The 19715-nt window shown below is 42.8% G+C and overlaps 1 non-coding gene and 3 pseudogenes across 1 annotated transcript; all 4 read left to right on the plus strand.

Moving 5' to 3' along the window:
* Positions 1 to 8857: 8857 nt before the first annotated feature.
* Positions 8858 to 8933, plus strand: LOC119342391 (annotated as a pseudogene).
* A 280-nt stretch (positions 8934 to 9213) lies between these two features.
* On the plus strand, positions 9214 to 9289 carry LOC119342398 (annotated as a pseudogene).
* Positions 9290 to 9400: 111 nt separating this feature from the next.
* Positions 9401 to 9476, plus strand: LOC119342393 (annotated as a pseudogene).
* An 85-nt stretch (positions 9477 to 9561) lies between these two features.
* LOC119342338 lies at positions 9562 to 9644 on the plus strand. Its single transcript, XR_005165539.1, has one exon. It is a non-coding gene; the product is annotated as a small nucleolar RNA SNORD24 (small nucleolar RNA).
* The last annotated feature ends 10071 nt before the right edge of the window (positions 9645 to 19715 follow it).

The following is a 19715-nucleotide window of genomic DNA, read 5'->3' on the forward strand; positions in this document are numbered from 1 at the left end:
CTAGCAAACTGCGAAGTAGCTAGCAGCCCCCCTCGTGTCGGCACAAAGGGAATCCTAAGCTATGATGCCCCCAACCGAGGTTCACCTAGCAAAGTGCAAACTAGCAGCCCCCCCACACACTTTTAAGTCGGTGGGCCAGAGAGGCATCTCACCAAGATTGATCGTAAAACGGACCAAGAATAATCCACCTTGGTCGTACAACCTCTCTCTTGTTGCTGGTCAAAGTGATGGTCGTACATGCGACCCCAGATAGGCTAGCTCGCCCATAATCACGCAAGTAGCTAGCTAGTCCCCGAAGACGACCACTTCATGCGTGTGGAACAAACATATGTATGGATCAGGTGTGTTTTTTAGTACACAGTGGAACAACTTTGATGTGGCACCATTATTTCGAACTAGAAATCCCCACACTGAGTGAAAGTTAGGTTGATGATGCATATGTATGTTACACCACACTTCAAGCCGATGATGGGGATTCATGCAGGCATGCGCGTACATAGTATATGTGCTCAAACTTTAATTAGGCCTGAATCTCACCATGACCTATACTACGATAAGACGAACCAAATGAAGAATATCCGCCATGGTAACCTATCTTGTTGTTAGTCAAGGTGATCATGGATGTCCACACGGGCCAACGAATATATATATATAGGCTTGTCACCGATAACCATGTGAGGGAGTGTACCATTCATAGACAACCACTACATGCATATGTATAGAGGTGATGCGTGCATGCATGTTTGAATACATTTTCACAACATTGATGTGGCGCGTGCGTCGAAAATCGTACACTCTCCCCACAAAGAGTGAGATCAGTTCATCACATGTCATTGTACTAGCCACTTCGACTCGATGGGAGGGATTCATGCATACACATGCATGCGATATATGTACTGTATTTACAAGCAAAATAATAACCCCCTCCTAATTAAGTCAAATTAACCACTCTCGTTGTCAGGTAAAAAGTAGTGATGGACCAAGTGGGCCCACAAATGGAAAGCATTGATATCGCTGATAACCGCTTAAGTGGGTGTGAGAGGACAACCACCATCGCTTTGCAAGTGGGACAAACATATGTTGAACATAATACATAAAATGCACAAATTTGGTGTGCCACACATGCCTCAAAAACCGTAAACCATGCACCCACACAGAGCGAGTTTCATGAAGCGTACTACGTATTATGGTGCCCTTCCCCCTATTCGACGCATACTATATGCTGCTACCATAATACAACCCAAAAAGAATCCTCATCAATGGTGAAATTAATAACCTCTCCCGATGTAGCTAGGTGAAAGTGATACACATATGCATCGACGATGGCCTCATGGGCCCATAGATGGAAGCGCCACAAGTGAGTGTCCTAGCTAGGATAACCACCACCTGCATGCATGTGGCGCAAAGAGGTGTTTTGTGATGTTTGAATAGCCATTTTATCAATTTTGATGTGGCACGTGCCTCGGAAACCGAAAAGTCCCGACACTGAGTGAGGTGTACTTGCTCACGGACGCGCACGTATAGTGTATATAGTATATATATATATATATATATATATATATATATATATATATATATATATATATATATATATATATATATATGCTAGTCCCCTCCTACCTCTTCGACACGTACTATATACCACCATAACAAATTAACCTTGCTGGTCAAATTAACCTCACTACCGGTTGTTCGTCAAAGTGATGGATGACGACCTTGCAGGCCCACAGAAAGCGTCATACGCGAGTATCGAGTGTCATGTAGGACAACCATCGACTACATGTGGCCAAAACATGTATGTATGAAAGGGTTGTGTAATGTTTTAAATTATGAGTTCACGACTCTGATGTGGCACCGGCCTGCCTAAGAAAACGGCCAACCCACCCGGTGGCTCACAACTTGTAGTGTACTGCGAGGCACTCGCCACCCCCAGACACACACACCCACACACACACCACGAATCCACTGCAACTACGGTGCATGTTAAATTAATTATCATGTGGTGGACATATATATGTTACCAAAGGAGGGACGTTTTAATTTCAAAAAAAAACAGAGATCATGAAGATGTTTTAGTACATTAATTGATTGATTTGCTATGCGTATAATGTGCAAAAATCAAATTTGAGCTACATGCACACGTGACAGTGCACCTAAATGGATTGCAAAAACACATGTGTCTCACTGAGTGCATGTTTACTCCCCGTGCAACAAATTTCAAACAATGAGAATCTTGATTTTTAAATTCTAGTACATCCAAAACTTATTTGAAGTTCATGGAACCTATCGTGTTGTCATATGGACACCAATGCAAAGTTGCATTGTACTTTTTTGGTCAATTTTGAGACCAGTTTTCATGTAATCTTTATCTAATTTAAAACAGGAGATTATTAATAATTGGGAACCAATATCCCAAATGGACTATTTATTAGAACCGTGAGTCAACAATGGATACATGTCATTCTTCGGTTAAGCAAAAAATAAAGCGGCATCATTAATCATCCAAATAGAAAAACAATATACGTGCCACCACGCGCCCCGTGTACCATGCGAGCAGGCGTGAGTTGACGGGATGCATGCGAGCAGTCCGCCATGCGGGTAGACCGGGAGGCGTGCGTGCAGGTGTGTGAATTGATGGAGGCATGCTCGCTGTGCAGTTTCATCAGGAGGCGTGCGAGTAGCTGTGTGAAACGACGGTAGGCATGCCAGCAGTCCGGTGTGCAAGCTCATCGGGACGCGAGCCAGCAGTTTGACCGCGGCCCGCCTCTCTCCCACTACTCCATATTAATGGTGCACCCGAGTGGCTGCAACCCCCATCCTCGCCGCACACATAATACCCTCTCTCCGCTTGCATGCTCGACGCCGCTCTTAGTCATCAAAGCCATCAGTGTATGAGGATGCCGCCAAAGCGCCCCATCGAAGGGAGTGGCGACGCCGGGGCTGCTAAAGGACCGGAGCACAGCGTGGAGATGGAGACAGAGGTTGCCGTCGTAGACGGCGTCGAGCTTCCACAGCCGGAGGCGGAGTTCCACACCGGCTCTGATGACGACTCGGGCAACGACTCTGACGACCACTCCAGCGACGACGGATAACTGGTTAGTCATCTATACCAATTTATGTATCAAATAGATCCAAGGGTTTCTCTGGTTACTCCTGCCTCCCCCTTTTTCGAATAGAAATCCTATGGTTATGTTCTCCCAATCCATGAAATCTGAGTAAGTTTCGTTAGATCCATGTAGTGTATTGATTGTTTGAATGGTACAAGTGATAAGTGATTAGTTGTTTCATCTATGGAAATGATTTCTGCTAGTAATCCGACTAGGGTTAGTGTTCGTGCTAATAATTCCTAGCCAGGACTTGACAATTGATTTTGAATGACCTAAATATGTTTCTGCCATTATTTTCATCAAGATTGGTTTGTACATAGACGAATACGCTTAAAAATTTAACCATAATCTCTCGATATGTATAAATAAATAGCCATAAATTCCTAATCCTACTTCGCGGCATGTAATCGTTGATTTGATGCCAATTTTTGGCAACTGCCAAATGTTCGCTAGAGATTAGTTTGTAACCATTAATTTGACGCCATATATTTTTAACTATTTTTATAGGCGCTGTCTGACGATGTGGACAGTGAGGATGCAGATGTCCATAGGAGGTACAAGAGGCAAATCTTGAGGGAGCTTTATGCGGGAATGCATAATAGGCATATTAGGACCTGGAACGGCGGCTATCGATGCCCATTCTGCAACCACAAGCTTGATGACATGTATCAAAGTGTTCTGGCGCATGCAAGAGGGCGGGCCGTTGGCACCTTCAAAAAGACACTACAAGAAATATGTCAACTAGTGACCTTCTGTCAGTGACCCTGGAAGAATTGGTCATAGATCTATGACCATTTGAGACCAATTGGTCAAAAGCTGTTCAGGGGGCTCCAAACCCTAAACCATTGCGACCATTTTGGTCAGAAAGGTCATAATTTCCTTACATGAAATGGTCATAAAGCAAACAGCGTTGGTTCGCTGCCTTATTTCTAGTTGTTAACGACCAATATAGATGGTCATAGCCTTGTAAATTGTGGTGGGTTGTGATGACTAGGCGCCATCTCATCAGTTTTGCCTATGTGTCATGTCCATGTATCAATTTTTGCCCTAGGTTGTGAAGCAACCTATATTTCAATTATTCCAAAAATTCCCAAAAAAGTCTCATAAATTGTTTGGATCATATCTTCATCAAATATGTCAAAAAACTTCCTATCCTAGTTCAAAATATTTCAACAATATTCATGTTCCTATTTTGTTCAGAGCAGCACTTTGTGAAGGAAGTGTTATTTATATACTCTTGATTTCCCTAAAAATTTGTGAAGACATTATTCTTAGTATATGATCATCCTCAGCCAAAACTCACGCCCATTGGCCATGTGCATTTCCCGTACCGCTAATAAAACACTTGGCTGTTAATTCATCTTTGAGCATAGTTCGGTCTCCTCATGAGAATCTTATGTTGTGATTTTGTTCCTAGCACCTACCTGGGGAGTGCCCAATCCACTAGACATGCCTAGGCCGCCCAGAACGCATGGCAATGCCACAGTCATGCAGTGACCATGCGGCGGGCATGCGAGCTTATGCGCTCTAGAGTTGGGGCCCTCGGCCACCGTCCAAACCTCGATGTCTCATCATCAAACCATGTATTTATGATTAAATAGATACTTATTTACCTAGAAATGGTTTTTGGAAAAAGTAAAGACCAAACTATGAGGCAGCTATAGTTCAAATTTGACCCGCTTCCTACTGAATCAGCAGGAATTTGTCTTTTTCACCAGAGGTGGATCAAAACTTTTGACACCCAACCATTTTGTCAATTGTGCATTAAATATGGCCTAGTATTTTATAAAATTGATTAGGTCCAATTTTGCAACAAATATATGGTAGGTCCTTCACAAAAAAACTCATTTCGGGCACTCGGAAAATGGAAAATGTATTTTCCGTGAAATGAAAATGAAAACTCCCTTAGGAAAATTGTTTGGAATTCCAAGATGCACCCTTGTGCACAATATGAGATCATTTGAACAAACTATGCCATGAATGTGGCCATAAGATTGATCATTTGGCTTGAAAGCCATGAATCTTCACGCATGATAGCTCATTTCTGAGAACACTTTTGTAAAATAATTTCTGTATTACAAGTTTATTATTTTTCCTGGAAACTTGGTCACATATAATGACACAATGCGAAGGTTTTCCAATTTTTTTATTTTTTATGCCCGTTCCAAAATGCGGTCAAAACGGCGGGCTTGATCGTTCCTAGATAGTGGTTGAATCTTGGAATTTTTTTTGTGTTTCTCTGATTAAATAGATACTTATGTACCTATAAATGATTTTTGAAAAAATTAAGAGCAAACTATGAGGCAGTCGCAGTTCAAATCGACCCGCTTCCAGCTGAATCGACAGAAATTTGTCTTTTTGACAAGAGGTGGATGAAAGCTTTTGAAACCCAACCATTTGGTCAATTGTGCATTAAATATGTCCTAGTATTTTAGAAATTTTATTTGGTACAATTTTGCAACAAATATTTGGTAGGTCCTTCACAAAAAAACTCATTTTGGGCACTCGAAAAATGGAAAATGAAATTTCCGTCCAAAGAAAATGAAAACTTCCTTAGGAAACATTGTTTTTCATTTCAATATGCACCCTAGTGCACAATATGAGATCATTTGAACAAACTATGCCATGAATGTGACCATAAGATTGATCATTTGGCTTGAAAGCCATGAATCTTCACACTTGATAGCTCGTTTCTGAGAACACTTTTTTAAAATAATTGCCGTATTACAAGTTTATAATTTTTTCTGGTAACTTGGTCACATATAATGATACAATGCGAAGGTTTTCCAATTTTTTTCATTTTTTTGAATTTTTTATGCCCGTTTCAAAATGCGGTCAAAACGGTGGGAATGACCGTTCCTAGCTAGTGGTTGAATCTTGGAATTTTTTGGTGTTTCTCTGATTAAATAGATACTTATGTACCTAGAAATGATTTTTGGAAAAAATAAAGAGCAAACTACGAGGCAACTACAGTTCAAATTTGACCCGCTTCCTACTGAATCGGCGAAAATTTGTCTTTTTCACCAGAGATGGATCAAGGCTTTTGACACCAAACCATTTGGTAAATTGTGCATTAAATATGGCCTAGTATTTTAGAAAATTGATTTGGTCCATTTTTACAACAATTATTTGGTAGTTCCTTAACAAAAAAACCTCATTTCGGGGACTCGAAAAATGAAAAAATGAATTTTCCGTGCAAAGAAAATGAAAACTCCCTTAGGCAACATTGTTTGGAATTCCAATATTCACCCTTGTGCATAATATGAGTTCATTTGAACAAACTATGCCATGAATGTGGCCATAAGATTGATCATTTGGCTTGAAAGCCATGAATCTTCACACTTGATAACTCGTTTCCGATAACACTTTTTAAAATTAATTGTCATATTACAAGTTTATTATTTTTCCTGGTAACTTGGTCACATATAATGACGCAATGCGAAGGTTTTCCAACTTATTGATTTTTTCTGAATTGTTTACGCCCGTTTCAAAATGCGGTCAAAACAGCGGGAATGACCGTTCCTAGTTAGTGGTTGAATCTTGGAATTTTTTTGGTGTTTCTCTGATTAAATATATACTTTTGTACCTAGAAATGATTTTTGGAAAAAATAAATAGCAAACTATGAGGCAGGCGCAGTTCTAATTTGACCCGCTTCCTGCTGAATCGGCGGAAATTTGTGTTTTTCACTAGAGGTGGATCGAAACTTTTGACACCCAACCATTTGGTCAATTGTGCATTAAGTATGGCCTAGTATTTTATAAAAATGATTTGGTCCAATTTTGCAAGAATTATTTGGTAGGTTCTTCACAAAAAAACCTTATTTTGGGCACTCGAAAAATGGAAAATGATTTTTGTGTGCAATGCAAATGAAGACAACAATATTATCATTGTTTGAAATCCTAAGATACACATATGAACACAATATTGTGTCATTTAAACATACAACATGAACCTAATATGTTGAGTTTTTACCCGAAATAAGAGGGTGAAAATATAAAAGAAACAAAAGAAAAACAACACAATTACATAAGCTAGACTCTGATTGATGGAACCACCTGTCACACGGATCGATGACATGGCAGACATCCTACCATCCATTGCTAGAAATCCCACCATCCATCCTTCCATCCATCTGAAGAAACCCAACGCACCAAACCCTACCCAGATCAACTCACTCAGCTCTCCTCCCTTCCTTCCGCCCGCCGCCTCCTTCTCTCTTCCCGATCCAGATCGACATCGCCACCCCTCTCTAACCCTAGCTTCCCGTCACCGGCAGCGGCGCCTTCCCTCCCTCGCCCTCTCCTCCTTCCCTCCTCACGGCCGCCTCCACCATGCCACAAACCCCAGTGATGGCCTTATGTAGATCCCATCCTGCTCCGCGTCGCCGCTCTCCCGGCCATCTCTCCGTTCCCCCACAGCCACACCTCATCCTCCTCCCCCTCCCCTGGTCCCATCCCGAGCCCCGCTGCCCGATGCCACCTCATCACCTTAAGCTGCTGCAGCCCATGCTTTCACCCGCCCTCCGCCTCCGCGGTAACCTGCTCTTTCTACATCGACCGGATCCTTCTGCCCAGCAGCTTCTCGCATCCGCTCTCTACCTCCTCCCGGGATAAAGACAAGGAGGAGAGCCTCCCGCCCGCGCCGCCGGCATCGTGGGTGGAGAGGTGGCTCTCGGCCGGTGGGGCGGGGAATTTCACCAGGTTGGTTGTCCTCAACTCGACCTGTCATGGTTAATCGCGACACCTGGTGGCCTCTTCTCTTCTAATTGGTCCTCTAGTTGTCCTGTGGTTGCAGTCTGTTTGAGGCCGAGCTCGCCGACACCGTCCCGGTGGTCAAGGCATCCATCGGCGGCATGAGGATCCTCGGGACATTGTGTGTGGGCAACAAGAACGGCCTTCTTCTACCACACACCACCAACGACCAAGGTAAGAAAGAAAGAGGTCCTTCATTGTCCAGTGAGTCAGCAGTGACCTGACCTGACATGGGTTTCAAATGCCTGCCTTAGAGCTCCAGCACCTCAAGAATAGCCTGCCTGATGAGGTGGTCATCCAGTGTGTTGACGAGCGGCTCTCCGCCCTCGGCAACTGCGTCGTGGGTGGAGAGGTGGTATGCTTATTTCTACCGACATCACCATCTCTGAACACCAATGCATAGAGATTTGATCAACTGCTCTGAAGGGCCAGCTCAGTAGATATTATAGCATGTTTGTTAGGAACAGAGCAACTTTTATTACCTTGTTACTTGTATGCCTTACCAAGCACAGTACCAGCTTACTCAAAGAGCTCCTTTGAACCTTGCTTCGTAGGTCGATCATGATAGAGGCGATGTCGGGGGAGCTTCCTGACTTGAAAATGCTGGCGCTCTTCGGATGCGGAGCTGTCCTCCTCATGGGGGCTGGTTACACGGTGAATGATCTTCTCGACTGCGACATCGATAACAAGGTGATTCTGCTTTTTCTTTTTTCCTGGTTGGAGACAATACTTCAGATCTTGCGTGTTAGTAAAAATACCCTTCGGATTCTTGCAACCATGAACAAAAGGATCAGCTCCAATTTTAAATCTGTCAATATGGCATATGCTTATAGCTTACCATTTGGATCAGGAATGTACCAAATTAAGTGCCAAATGTCCTGGCCATAGTATATCAGTAGCAGCTAAAACTAACAGCACAGTGGAACCATGGAATGAAATAATCACTAACCATGGTTCCAGACAAGTTGATGTATGATGTGTTGGCTGAGATGTGCATGATCTGGGTGATGAAGAAAATCGTTCGGATTCCCACTGATTTTTCATGATTGTTACAACCAGCTACTTCTGACAAATCATGCCATATCTTGGACTACATATGTACTCCTTTATTATTAAGCAAATACTTTCCTTTGATTTTTTGCAAACCTCTTAGCAGTACTTTTTGTATCCTCTTTTTTGTGTTCTGCTGGCTGATGAGATGTGCATTACCTGGGTGATGAAGAAAATTGACGGGTCACGCCATCTCCTGAAGTACATTTGCAGATTTTTACTACTTTAGACTGACTGTACATGCATTCCTTCATTGGTTATGAACCTTATTGCTCATTGTGTTCTGTTGGGTTGAACTACATGATTCCGGGTGATGAAGAAAATCGTTTGGATTCCCACTGATATTTCATGATTAGTGTAACCATCTACTTCTAATGGATGATGGCATCTCCTGTATTACATTTGCACTGCTTTATGACTAGTTGTACATGCACTCCATGTGTTGGTCGCAACCTTGTTGCTCTTTGTATTATATTGGGTCTTTTGCATTCTTCTGCGTGATGAAGAAAATCGTTCGGATTCCCACTGATATTTCATGATTATCACAACCAGCTACTTCTGACAGACCATGCAATTTTGTGCTCTTTAAGAGATTTTGCTCTGTTTTGGGTTTTAATCCATTCAATAGTTTGCTGGTGTTTATTTTCCTTTGAGCCTGTGATGTTATCAAAATATTTGCTACTCTTAATGGGTTTATCCCACTTGATGATCTTAACCACCAAGATCTCTGAGGCTCTTAGTTCTAGTCTAATGTTATCAGTACAGTACATCCGTTGTTGCCAGTTTTTGTTCATTATGAGCTGATGTTTGTGCATACCATTTCTCATCACTCTCTGGCCTGGTATTCAGGAGCTGGAGGAAAAGAGTTAGGGGAAGGCCAAGATCTCCTACGATAGGAGAAAGCAACTGGCGAAGCTCCGCGTCAAGGCCGAGAAGGCAGCCGAAGAGAAGTTAGGATCTCAGCTGGAGATCCTGGCCCCTATCAAATACTAAATCTATCATGCGCCATCAGTTTTGGGAAACCTCTGTCGTATTTTAAGTAGTTTGGTAACTCTGATAGTATAATCTGGTTGGTAAACCTTTGTTATGCATGCAGTTCTGCGACACTCATTTGAAATTTTCCACATGGTGAACTGTTTCATTTATCAAATGTGTGCATTTGGAAATTCTAGTGAACGTCGTTTTTCTCTTTGCTACGGCCTTTGTACATGTCGTTTTGGGCCATCATAGTTGTCTCTAAACCAAGTTGGTAAAGTCTACTGTCACTGCAGCAAGTTCCATCAACTGAGCGGGTCTAGTAATGTGTTTTTGCTGGGTATTCCTCGGTTTGAGCTCTGTATGTTTAATGTATGTCGTTTGTGTGTGTTTGATGTTGATGTTGCTTGTGGTTTTGCAGGGTTCTGAGGCTGCAGCCTGGGCACAGGTACTGCCTCCTCAGCCAGCCCTCCAAGGAAGTCGGATGGAACTATGCTCACACCATCAGGTTGAGCTATTTCATTGTGCTATTTCTTGCTGTTTCTTCAGTGCTCACTAGTTGCTAGTGTTAGACTGCTACCAGTGGGTTAAGATTAGTCTTCAGTGCTCACTAGTTGCTAGTGTAATCATTTTATGAAAGTTCAATCTGATTTGCTACGCATCACTGTGTGCCGGCCGGCTACATGCAACGCTGTATGGTCTTCTGACTGCTGAGCTAGGAAGTTGTAGACGTGATCGGCAGTAGCTAATTACAAAGAGTAGAAATCCATATCCTATTTTAATTAGTGTGGTGCATGCTATTGAAAGGATCCTGACATGTGGTTAGTTATGCTTGTGAACCAAGCTGCACGTTATGTACTGCCATCATATAAATGCCTGCCATGTTCTTCATCTCCCCTCCCTATGATTCCTCTTGCTTGCGTTTTGTTTTGTGTCTCAGATGTGTAGAAGCAGCCGCCGCCGCCGCCGCCGCTGCCGCTGTTGCAGGTGGAACAGGAAGAAGCCCTCATGGCTGCTGCACATCCAAAGTGGCGAGCGCCACCCCATTTTTTTGGTATTGTGAAGTGTTAGTTGGTACTGTGAAGTGTTAGTTGATGGTTGATTAGTCTGTTAATCCAAGTATTCTTACATGCTATGAATATATACTGCAATCCTATTTTTTGTGTGAAAATTGTACTAGTTATCTGCAATACAAGCTAGACATGAACCAGCTCTTGCTACTAAAGGAACATAGTATAAATTTAGACCTCATGTGTGATGCTATAAATTTAGACATATTACTTTTGTGATCTGAGAAGTTGATGACATATTTAAGGTTTTGGAGATGTACTATTGTTTATTTACTTATGTGATCAGCACCCCAATCCCAGGGTCCTCTATTTGGAGCAGCAAATCAAAGCTTGTTTGTTGCAGTTTGTTTTATACACTTCCTTTTGTAACATCAACAAATAAAATTAGTTGTTTGCATCAGATTTGATCATTCTCACTTATTAGTTGAGTTCTAAGTATGTAGTATCTTTAGTTCTCTTGTTATATTATAGTCAGAATTATACCGTGTGACTGAATCATGTGTTATTTAGTTGGCTGAGCAGTATCTTTAGTTTTCTGATGATTGTTCAACTCTCAATTCTGAATAAATAAGTAGCTGACTCTATTGTTTCTTTCTTTCTTCAGGGCTGTGACTTGATGGTCATGCTGCTGTTTTGCTCTGCTTGATAATTCCAATCAGATCATTGTCAACACTATCATCATCAGGTCTTGATTCCCTTTATTCTTTCCTGCCTTGTGATGTTAGTCCGTGTGGGCTTACTAGTATTGTTATATGCCGTCAGTTGAATGGATGGTTGTGGTAGTAGAATAGTACAATACTTTTCTTCAGGTGAATGTGTTACAGTGACGTTCATTGCATGACATGCACTTGTACCAATATAACATGCTGGTACCTGTAGGTTAGTATTGTTGCTGCCTAACATGAGCTTGAATGTTGTAGTGGAAGTGTAGAACAATAGGTTAACGTGTTGCTGTCAAGTTGTTGGAATTTTTGCTATGCCTTGCTTAATGTTTAATGAACTGAAGCATTTGGGCATGTACCTATAATTGTCTCAATATTTTTTATTGGCAATAATTTAACCCCCAATGTATCTCACTAATAGTTTATGTACATCAGGATCTAATGTTGTTGAGGATGTTGATGCTATGACAGAAGATCAAGGAAGTCTCGAGATGCGCACCATAGTATTAGTTGATGTTGCTAGTTTGCCACCATGTTTTGAATATTTGATGTCGTTGATCTTGCTAGTTTGCCACCGTTTATATGTTGTTGGACATGCAAACATGTATGTGATGTTGTGAATATTTGAGCGAATGATTCTATATTTAATAACTTAATAGAGAATTATTTATTTTTTTCTGTTGAAATGTGTAAAATTGAAATCTGTGAATGAAAAAGACCAAACACGTTCTACTTGACCAAGTAATATTTCGGGTTTAAAAAGGCTATGGTCCAAACAATAGTGGACTAGAATGTTGTGCAACGGAATACAAAATGGCCTTGGCCCAGAAAATAAAAAGGTTGAATAGTAGGGCTTGGCCCATATAGCTGACAGAAATTAATAAGAAAAAATATATTAAAAGGCTGAATTTTTGGGGTCGGCCCATCTAAAACACCAAATTGGACCGGGCCGATTCTAATTTATGACCTTTCAATTGGTCACAATTTTGCCATGTCGGATTGCCACGTTGGATCCGATGTGGCCTGGGCAGACAGCCAGTGACCAAAACAAAAGGTCATGGGTTCAACGACCTTCTGTTTTGGTCGTAAACGTCTACGACCTTATCCCGAAGAAGGTCGTTAATTTCAGTTTACGACCGCCAGCTTTTGACCTTCTAGTTTTGGTCACAAAAAGGTTGCAAATGAAAAACAATGACCTTTTAGTGACCAATAGTGATGGTCGCAAGTTGACATATTTCTTGTAGTGGGAAGTATGCTCGCAGGGTGGAGCACGACGCGTACGCTGAGTACCTGGAGAAGTTTCGGGATCGTGCCGGCTTATGAGATGAGATGTGGGATCGAACTATATATGTACGCTTGAGCATGCTTAATGACGGTTGAACTATGCTTGTGTAGATGGACGCGTATTATCTATGTCTAAGTATGTTTAATCTATGTTTACTTATGTCTAACTGTGGGATATGGATGCAATCAGTTCGGTTGATGGAATCTACCTCCGTCCTCATTTATTGGTCCCCTTTGTAATTTGTGTTAAATGTTGACCAAAGATTTAACTGACAAAATATTAGTGCAGGTCAGCCAAAATTATATCGTTCGATGCTGTAGGACCTTGAAGTATGTCTAGAAGGGGGTGATTAGACTACTTGACCAATTAAAAACTTAACATTTTCCCAATTTTAGTCTTTGGCAGATTTTAGCTATCTTAGCACAAGTCAAGCAATCTCCACACAATTCAAGCAAGCATGCAAAGAGTATATGATCAGTAGAAAGTAAAGCATGCAACATGCAAGAATGTAAAGGGTAAGGTTTGGAGAATTCAAACGCAATTGGAGACACGGATGTTTTTGTCGTGGTTCCGATAGGTGGTGCTATCGTACATCCATGTTGATGAAGACTTCAACCCACGAAGGGTAACGGTTGCGTGAGTCCACGGAGGGCTCCACCCAAGAAGGGTCCACGAAGAAGCAACCTTGTCTATCCCACCATGGCCGTCGCCCACGAAGGACTTGCCTCACTAGTGGTAGATCTTCACGAAATAGGCGATCTCCTTGCCCTTACAAACTCCATGGTTCAACTCCACAATCTTGTCGGAGGCTCCCAAGTGACACCTAGCCAATCTAAGAGACACCACTCTCCAAGAAGTAACAAATGGTGTGTTGATGATGAACTCCTTGCTCTTGTGCTTCAAATGATAGTCTCCCCAACACTCAACTCTCTCTCATAGGATTTGTATCTGGTGGAAAGAAGATTTGAGTGGAAAGCAACTTGGGGAAGGCTAGAGATCAAGATTCATATGGTAGGAATGGAATATCTTGGCCTCAACACATGAGTAGGTGGTTCTCTCTCAGAAATGGTAAGTTGGAAGTGTAGGTTTGTTCTGATGGCTATCTCCATGAATGAAGAGGAGGTGGAGGGATATATATATAGCCTCCACACAAAATCTAACCATTACACACAATTTACCAATCTCGGTGGGACCGAATCAACAAACTCGGTCGGACCGATTTAGTAAACCTAGTGACCGTTAGGGTTTTCGGTGGGACCGATATGCAAATCGGTAGGACCGATATGGTTAGGTTAGGGCATAACATAATCTCGGTGAGACGATTACACAAACTCGGTGAGACCGATTTTGGTAATAAGCTAACCAGAGAGTTGGTCAAGTAAACTCGGTGGGACCGATTCGCTCATTTCGGTGAGACCGAAATGTTACAAAAAGGAAACAAAGAGTTTACATTGCAATCTCGGTGGGACCGATCGCTCACTTCGGTTAGACTGAAACATTACGAAGGGAAACAGAGAGATTACAATCCCATCTCGGTGAGACCGAGATCCCTATTGGTGAGACCGATTTGCCTAGGGTCTGTGGCAGTGGCTATGACATCTGAACTCGGTGGCGCCGGATAGAAAGAATCGGTGGGGCCATGTTTTACTTTTGGTTTAGGTCATATGTGGATATGAGAAAGTAGTTGAGGGTTTTTGGAGCATATCACTAAGCACTGTGGAGCAAGAAACTCGTTAAGCAACACCTCATCCCTCCTTGATAGTATTGGCTTTTCCTATAGACTCAATGTGATCTTGGATAACTAAAATATAAAATGTAGAGTCTTGAGATTTTGAGCTTGAGCCAATCCTTTTATCCTTAGTATTTTGAGGGATCCACTTTCCTCATCCATGTCATGCCATTCATTGAGCTTTTCCTGAAATATTTGTCTTGGAATAGTATTAGCTCAATGAGCTATATGTTGTTAGGAATTACCAAAACCACCTAGGGATAGTTGCGCTTTCAGATGCGTATTTGAATATAGTGTTCAATCATATAATTTTTGGTGACATGCATAAACATTTCTTAGTCAAATATTTGGTCGAAATTTGGTACAAATTACAAAGGGGACCAATTAACCAGGACAGAGGTAGTACATCAATAACACACAGTTCCCAAAATTGGAACCGTGTGCAGTGACTTTCATTTTGCATGTTGCTTCAATCACACACGGTTCCCAAAATTGGAAGTGTGTGCAATGGCTTTCGTTTTGCTTCTTGCGTCAATCACACACGGTTGGCTCTAGCAAACCGTTGCCTCCGAAATTCTTTGTGGGACAGAAAACCCTTACCACCCAATTCAAAAAAGAAAAAAGAAAACCCTCGCCATCCCCACGTCACAAAAACCCTCACCCCCGCCCACCACCCCATGCCTCTGGTCCCCATTCACACCTGCACAAACTCCTCCGTGTCTATGCATGGCACCGCCTATCGCGGCGGTAACCACTTAGCTTGCCGCCTGCCGCCGCCGCCAGGCTGCCGGCAAAACCCACTGCATTTTTCCACTTCCGCTTGCCGCCGCCTATCGCCATCAACTTTCTTGACGCTGCTCGCGGTCGACCCAGCTCCGCTCGGTTAGCGAATCTGCTGTACTGAGGGTTTTTTCTCATGGACGACAAGGTAACTAATTTAATGAGATATTATCTCATCTCTCATCCCAGTTCATTTGCCTCCTTTAATCACCCGGCGGAACTCACCGTGAATTCATTTTTATTCGTGCTGATTTGAGGGTTTTCTTTCATTCATAGAGTGTACGGTGCGCCAACACATCAGGACCTTGCTACCTCCGCCAGAGATTCCATATCACTGTACCAGATGACTTGAGCATGTGCGCGATATGTTCAATCTCACCCTAAATCGGTTCACATGGCCTACTTTCCTGAAGATATTCTAAATATTGCTACATTTGGATAAAAGGGGCCACATGCACCATATACGTCAAAGGGGATTTTCCCCCTCTTCTTTCTATATTAGGCAAATTAATGATGTATTGTTCTTTCAATTACTCTCATATTTCTATGACATCATGTTTACCCTATCTGTTTAATTATAGATTTTGTCCTTTGATTTAAACTGTTGTATAGTTCTTTCACTTTGGGCCCATATTTGCATGTTACCATATTTTCTTTAACAATCTTACCATTTTCTGCAGCGCATCCCTTGCTATGCAACAGACTATGTAGTGCAAAATTTTTCCCTTTACATAGATCAAGGCTGCACGAATGTCATACTGCACACAAACCATGGATTTACAATCATTGCTATTGTATTACTTGATGAACGTGGTGACTCCTATTTTGGCGCTGGCTTTTGGAAAGAAATTTCTAAGTTTTATGTACTGAAAGCTGGCACTAAAATTGGACTGCACATAAAAGGGCCTGGTCATGAGATATATGCTAACTTCCCCGACAAAATCATCTGTCCTGAGTTTGTTCGAAGTAAGTTATCTTTTTAACTATCTGCATGTTGACTTACCCAGCAATGTTAAATGAATTGTGTAGTATTTAAGAAACCAATTGTTATTCCCTTTTCTTACTATATTCCTACCTAATAACTTCTAGTTACCAATACACTTTTCTATTGCCTGTTTTAACTAAATATTCCCTGTACTCTCATTTCTATCAGAAAGCGCCGCTGACAAGGAGACTCTGGAGGAGGAGAACGGGCCTGCCAACAAGTGGAGGCGGGGCAAGCTAGAACCGCAAGCAACTCCAGCAGGCCTAGACTTCATCAGTAGCCTCCCCGATGGTATGTTGACATTCATCATCTTCCTCCTCCCAATCAAATGTGGGGCGCAGACAACCATCCTTTCCTGGCGGTGGCACCCCCTATAGAACTTCACCCCTCTCGACCTCATCGACACCCATGAGCTCTGCCATGGCTATCGCAAAAGCTGGGATGCATTCTCCAAGATCCTCGGCAGTCACCCTGGCCCAACCAGATGCCTTAGAATGGGCAAGTTCCATTCCAACGGCAGGCACTGAGCCAAGCTTGATGACTGGTTCGGATCCCCTGCCCTAGATCAGCTCGAGGAGCTCACTTTTGATGATGGGCATATGTGCTCGCTGCCAACATCCGCGCTCCGCCTCGCACCCACGCTGTGCGTCGCCAAGTTCAGGAACTGCCTCCCCCCCTTAATGACGCACCCGCTCTTATTCTACCACGACTGAAGCACCTCGAGCTCGTCGTCGTCTGCCTCTCAAACGGTGACTTGGAGCGCCTACTCCGTGGCTATACTGCACTCGAGTACCTTCGTCTTCAGGCGCTCAATGGGTTGAGTACATTCCACATCACCTCCATGACTCTCCGGACTATTTATGTGTGTTGCTGGTTCGGCAGGAAGACATCACAAGATGTGTACCACGGTAAGGTCATTGAGGACACACTTGCACTTGAGAGATTACTTGTATTGATCAAGTAGGTCCAACAAGAATCAATGTCATTTCTGTGCTGAAATTGACAGTGCTGGGCTACTCGTCTGACCAATACTCCAAACTTGTTATTCGATCCACACCTGTTCAGGTACAACAGCCGCCTTCTACTGCTCCTTCTACAAATTAACATTATTTCTAATTTTGAAGATGTTTGTTCGTCTGTCATTCAGAAAATGATTCCAACAAGCCTGACCGCAAAACTGCGCACAGTGGTGGTCTTGGCACTAGAATCTATCAGCCCCAACCTGGAGCAAGTTGTCACTTTCCTGAGATGCTTTCCGTGCCTGGAGAAGCTATATATCGAGGTGATGTTCCTTTCCTGTTAACCATAAGGGAGTTCAATTTGTGACACCTTTTTCCAAGTTTACAATGACAATGTACTACGATTTCTGAAGGATTCTTTTGGAGGATTTCAGTACATACATGTCTCCTTTTCCAAGTTTACAATGACAATGCTTGATCCATGTGGTTACAATCCATATGCATTTCTCCTTCAGATTCATCTGTACTAGTTTTCTTAGGGAACTTTTCATCCACTCCAACATCTTGTGAAGATGGAAGATGGCATGTTAATGCCCATGTTAATCATGTCAGGTCAAAGATGGCATGTTAGTGCATTTTACAAATCCTGCAAACCAAATAGGCATGTAGTAGTGTTCAAAACTGCATCTACGCACTAACACATTTTCTTCTTTTGCAGATGAGATTAGGCCGAGTGGTGGATAATGTGATAGAATATAACACTCACGTTGAATGCCTAGATCTACATCTCTCAGAAATTACTTTGAACTCCTACCGAGGGACCTTATCGGAGATTATATTCGTCAGGTTCTTTGTTGTCAGAGCAAGGGTGCTTAAGGTAATGAGGTTTGCCCTACATTTATTTTAGAAAAATGAATGGTTTGTTGATCAGCGCCGGCGCCGGCATCAGAATGGAATAGGCACCAAAAATGCTGAATTTCATTTTGGAACTTCAGATGACAAAGTAATCGGAACTCATCGTGTCAACCCCATACATGACTTCTCAGTGGCTGACCCCTTTGCAAAAGTTGTGAGGTTTTGAAACCATACTTAGAAGTGGTAATATTAGTTTGAACCTCTCTGATATCCATGTTCAGCGGATTAGCACAAGCTTTTGTAGCTGATGACCTGAATTTCATTTCTAATATCAGTTTGAACTTTGTAATCTTCGAATTTGAGCCATATAACTCTGGAATTTGAACCTTGTAATATTTCGAGCCTTTGTGGTACAATCGCTGAAATGGCATCATATGAGACTCGTATATTGGTAGCACTATTTTGAACTTAATATGCAATGGTCTTAGATTTGATTTTATTAACGATTCTTGAATCTGTTTACCTTGTTGATCTCACAACACACGATCTGTATAGCTAACTCGATTGCGATCTTGGACATTATTGCACACAGTTGGTTTCTTCCACGGTGTGCCATGTAGGGCACAGAATTAATTATCACACACTCGAGTGTCCATCATCACCCTTCTGTGTAACTTTGACCTCATCACCCACGGGTAAACTTATGATCTAAGCCATTCAACACACTTCATTTTTACAAAGCCTTTTGCCAATAAACGCCCACGATTTGTCCCTCTTCTAGCCGACAGGTGGCAAACCAAGCCGGGCAGGAAGCTTGTGCGGTAAACTGTGCGGTAGCGCAGGAACAGGCTCACCGACAATACATTTCGCGCCTCTTCAAGCGCATGCGTGGTCAAACTGCGGTGCGGTGTTGTCAAGCATGCACTGGAATCCTCACTACGGTGCGGTGTTGTCAAGCGTGCACTGGAATCCTCCGCTATGAACGTCGTGATGATTAGGCCAGCTAGCCCCCATTTTTTATAGCGACTATTTAACCCTTGTGTCTCTTCAACCTTTCGATGGTGCCCCACCATTGCAAGAAGCACACCCACCACGACAAATTCTTAGAGAGTAGCATGCGCGGCTCCAATGGCGCTCTGAGCGGCTGCTGACGACGAGCAGCAGTTCACCATCCATGTCATGGTGGACACCCACCGAAGGATCAAGGAGCTCTCGGTGGTGTACACCAACCACCCAGTCAGGGTGGAGCACTCCATCCGCATCATGGAGCTGTTGCTTGCCGACGAGAAGTACAAGGTGGTCGGATTCGACATCGAGCACACCTGCGCTCGTGCTGGGTCTCGTCCCAAGGTCTTTGTTCACAATATGTGCGTGGTCCACCACGTCCTTGTCTACCACTACTGCCTGGCCACAAGGCCTTGTGAGCGTTTCACCAGGTTTGCCAACAGCCCCCACTACATGTTTGCTACGGTCGACATCACCAACGATGTCAAGGTGCTCAAGAAT

This window comes from Triticum dicoccoides, chromosome 7B (genome assembly GCF_002162155.2).
Source record: "Triticum dicoccoides isolate Atlit2015 ecotype Zavitan chromosome 7B, WEW_v2.0, whole genome shotgun sequence".
Taxonomy (NCBI): domain Eukaryota; kingdom Viridiplantae; phylum Streptophyta; class Magnoliopsida; order Poales; family Poaceae; genus Triticum; species Triticum dicoccoides.